Source organism: Oryzias latipes, chromosome 6 (assembly GCF_002234675.1).
Source record: "Oryzias latipes chromosome 6, ASM223467v1".
NCBI lineage: Eukaryota > Metazoa > Chordata > Actinopteri > Beloniformes > Adrianichthyidae > Oryzias > Oryzias latipes.
Genome location: NC_019864.2, coordinates 8,931,668 through 8,936,811, shown reverse-complemented (window position 1 = coordinate 8,936,811; position 5,144 = coordinate 8,931,668).

Sequence of the window (5,144 nt, the reverse complement as noted above, 5' to 3'; positions counted from 1 at the left end):
TTTTACTCTCATGCTTTCAAACTAATACTTTTTATTGTGTTTTGCTAGATCGATTTTTAATCCTGACAAAATGCTTTCAAGCTCATGCAATAAGATTTATAACCAAACACTCTAACAGTTTGCTTTTTTAAGACAAAACTGAAACTGTATTTTAACTCAAAATTCAAAACTATGAAACAAAGTCATGTGTGCTGTTTTAATAAATATGTAAATCTAGTTTATATATATATTTTTTTTTAAAAGCTTAAAGAACTGACAATCTAAGAATCCCACTTGAGCAGAAATACAAAACCTGCAATTGTGTCTGAATGATTGCAGAACATGTTTCTTTAGGCAAGGACAAGATTTTGTCAAGGCCTGCCTTGAGTAGCAGAGACACGTTTTCTTTGTATAAATTTAATCGACTTTCAGTTCATCTAAATCTCAAACCACATTTTTCCATCCACACCTTTGGTAAAATGTGTTGGTGGGGCTAGGGGGATTTTGCCTGAAGGAAAATGATTCTGCAAGTCTGATCACAAAACTTTCTTCTGAAGACTGATCTAAAAAAGGAGTTAAGAATACAATAGAAGAATGTTAAGATAGTTTAGAGAAAATGAAAGAATTAAGACTCAAATCTGACATTTTACCACTTTATTCATGTGTGTTGGAGTTAAAATGAAGAAAAAAATAAAAGAAGACTGGACGTTCAGAAAGATACGTTATGAGATTGAGAGAAAAACACAGAAGATCTACTGACAGAAAAGAATGAAGCGTTTGTGTGAACAAAGACGCAGATATACAGCTTTAGACTCCACACTACTCCTTTTAAGTCATTGCACTTTTTCACTCCGTACTGCTGCATTTTAATTGTAATAGAAACTATTTCTATGAATTTGCTTCTGTCTAATGTCAGAAAACTTCATCCTGTCAGGACCAGGTCTTGAGCACCAACAAAAGATGACAGACCCAGGAGAAAGAGAACATTAGAATTTATTGAGGGGACCAGAGCAGAGGCAGACTTTTAGGTGACGAGGAATGAGAGGAGGGAGGAAACGGGACAGGATCCGAAGTTCAGAGAAGGGGCGGGACGCCGGCTTCAGATGAGGAAGTCTGTTAACATTTCTTGAGGGGTATGGAAGCATTTCTGTAGCATCATTAAAAATGTAAATCAATACCAGAAATGCTTTTTCATTTTCAAAATGAAGCTGCATTTGTTGACTCAAAATGAAAAATAAAAAGCAATCCGGCAAACCGTTTTTTATTTTTCTTCTTCGACATCGCTCATTATGTAACTTAATTAAAATGAGAAAGAAAATGGTATTTGACATTTAATTTTTAAAAAGTCCTCTGGTAAATGTGTAGCAAAATTTATTTAAAAATATCTCATTTGACAACTAAAATGGATTAATAGAAATGCTTTTTCATTTTCTTCTTCAACGTCACTTATTCTGTAACATAATTTATAGCGAAAATGCAAAGATGAGATTGCACTTTTGTTTTCACATCCACCACGCCAGGAGTCTCTAACAAAATGGACAAAAGAGCAAAGAAAATGGAATGACTTGATTCGTTATCTTTAATTATTAATATTTCCAGGCTTTGTTTGTTTTGCCCTGCAGCATGTTCATATTTGTATAATTTTGACAGAATATATTTTTATGGAGAGCAAAACTATTATACTTTATTTAAAGTTGAACTTGATTTATTCTGGATTAATGTTCCTGTCTGTTTTTATTCATATTTATGTTCAAAAAGTTAAGTTTTAAAGGTTTAATAGTTTAGCTTTAGTGTGTTCAATAAATGCAATAAATGTTTATCTTGTTCGGCACCCCTACTGAGTTCTTTCATTGAAGCAGAAAAAGAGTGCCAACAGAGAAACAGAGAAAAACACTGGTAAGCACTGGTAAACAGATAAAAACAAAGACAAACACCCCACCCTGCGGCACGTGAAAAAAAAAACTAAATCAACACCCCCCCCCCCCCAATTGAGCCTCCACCGTGCCCATCCTTACTCACTCATACACCAATACACACACCATAAAACCAAAAAATGTTTTCAAAACATGGAAGTGCCAACTGTTTAAAATTGATCATGAAGGAGAAAGTAATAATTTTGGTTTGTACAAAAAATGGAATTGTATGACACCAAGTTTTTAATGAATTGAAAAAACCTGGAGCAAGATTGATGAGAAGCCTTTTACATCTGTGGGAAATTGAATAAAGAGGTTTGTGATTTCAGAATTTCTGATCATTTATCATTTATAGCTTTTGAAGTCTGTGCCGGGATCGCGCCACTGTGCGCCCCCGTCGCCTGATCAATGCACAGACAGTGTCGCACTTTTTAACTGCTCTTAATGACTCTAAATTTCTTTTAGATATGGATGGAAATGTTGATCAGCTGCTGAACGATTTTACCGCTGTGTATGTGGAGATCTTAGACGTCATTGCAGTGGCGGTTTTTGATATGGGCTATGTGGTCGGTTGCCCAAGGCAGCATTGTCCAGGGAGCGCACTTTTTATAATATTGCAGCAAAGTTATGGTGACGGAGGCATATGGAAGCATTTCTGTAGCATTTATAAAAATCAAAACCAGAAATGCTTTTTTTGATTTTCAAAATAAAGCTGCATTTGTTGACTCAAAATTAAAAAGAGAAAAAGCAATCCGCCAAACCGCTTATTCCTTTTCTTCCTCTTCTTCTTCTTCTTCAACACTGTTCATTCTGTCACTTAATTAAAATGATAAAGAAAAAGTTAGAAATATCTAATTTGGCAATTAAAATGGATTAACAGAAATGCTTTTTCATAATCACAATGTAACAGCATTAAATGACTCAAAAAGAAAATTAAAAATCAATCCTTCAAAATGCTTTTTCCTTTTTTACCTAAAAACCGTTTGTTAAAACAAAAATGCAAAGAGGTGATAGCCTTTTCTTTTTCACATCCACTGCACGAATACGGTCGCACAACTCAATTCCAGTTAGCATCTCCAGGGGGTAGGTGGGCCGATGACGTCAGTGCGTTGTTGGTCCAACCAGCAAACGGCAAAACTTTAGCATGGGAAAATCTGCTAGAGCTGTTCATGGGGCTGCAGCATCCTCGAACAGCAAAATCAGCAGGAAGTAATATTAAGGACCTGCTCACTCATAATTTTTTTAATTAATAATGTTGCTACACATTTACTAAACAACTTTTTGAAAATGAAATGCATATACTATTTTCTGTTTCCTTTTTAATTAAGTGACATATTGAGTGGTGTTGAAAAAAAAGAAGAAAAAGCAGTTTATCAGATTGCTTTTTCTTTTCAACCAGTTTTAACCAGCATGTTTGGACATTGCTTGTGGTGTCCCACAGGGGTCAGTGTTGGGCCCCAAGTTATTCATTTTGTATATTAATGATATGTTGTTTCCCTTTCGGCTTTTCCCATCAGGGGTCGCCACAGCGAACGAGTCGCTATTAATGATATAGTATCTGAAATATTTAAATTAGTTCTATTTGCTACGGTGGCCCTGAAGTGCAAAGCATTCAACAAATCACTCGATACAAAAACATTTTTAAGATCACAACAACTAAAAAAAAAAAAAAAAAAAGTTAAAAAGCAGCATTACATTTTAGAAAACAAAACAAAATTTCAGAAACCAAAACTTAAAAAACAAAAATGAAAAAAAAAAACATTTCAGAAAACAAAATTAATTTCCTGGAAAAAAAAACAATTAAAAAATGAAAACATTTCAGAAAAAAAATGAAACATTAAAAAATGAAAAACATTTCAGAACACAGAATTAATTTCCAGAAAACAAAACGAAATCTTCAAAAATGAAAAACATTTCCAAACCAGAAGAGGCAGGTACTATGGGACAACGCTGATTGGATGATCACTTTTGTCAATCATTTGAACTGAAAAGTATTTTAAATGAAGCGATGCCGGATTTTATCGTCCAAACAACAATGTACTATAACAATCCACGTATTTCCCATTTATATATCAAATAGAAAATGCAGCAAACTGATAATGAACTTTAAAATTATTTTTTTAACATTTCGCCTGACACACGATCACCCGAAAGTAGATTGTGAGCACTTTAACTATGATCGCTGTGCGCTAATGTCTACGGCTGCGAGGTTCACGCTGTCAATCATCTTCAGGTAAGAATCAATTCTGTGATCTTTTCTTTTGTCAGTCACATGTCTCTAAGGATGTTAATTTTAGGATGTTAATTAAAGTGCTGCTTTGAAAAGATAATTTCTTTTTATCTTGCGCATGTGCAAAAGGAACCCGATGGAGACGAACCGTTTTCACATGATAGCCGTTCCCGTTTTCGGTGACAACATGAGAGAAAAAGCTCCGAGCCAGCCTGATTCTGTGATTTATACAGTAATTACAGTAATTATATGGCATCAGTGTTGCTAAAAGTCGACTTTAAAATTGAAATCAGTAAACAAGTTCTTATGGGAAATAATATTAAAGTGCATTGTATATTTTTGAACCATGCATATACACATATACTGACACTTAAAAATGAACTTTAAAAGTTTATAAAATATTATTTAACCTTAATATCTAATTTTTTTTTTTAAATTGCAGGTCCTTTAAAAAACGTCTTTAACCTGCTGCATAAGCCTGATTAGTTGTAAATGATGCAGTGGGGAGTGAAAAACGAAGCACAATTCCTGGCTTTAGCGTCGGGCTGATAATCTGGAAATCACATCTGAGGAATCGCATCAAACACTTGTACAACTCCAAACAACTTAATGTTCCTTTAAGCAAAACTCCAGTTTAAAATGTTCATATTAGGCTTGCTTCATTTAGGAGTTTTTCCATGTTTACCATTTTAGGTTTTAAAGCTTTATTAACAAAGTTGATGTTTGATTTTGAAAGCTGTGGTTTAGAAATGTTTCTTTGTCAATGAAAAAACTGAATGCTGACGTGAGGATTGTAATAATGGATATGAAAATAAACAAATTTGTTTCATAGCAATGCAGTATATTTATTGAAAACTTAACATAAATATGTTATTCAATAACAGAAACAAAGAAACAGTTGTGAATTTTCCTTTATGGGCTTCTTCATGCAGTCAATCAAATGTTACGTTTACATTCAGCATTTACTCAGCGTACCTGTCAGTCACATTTATTAGAGGAAAAATGCATCTGGGAAAAGTCTG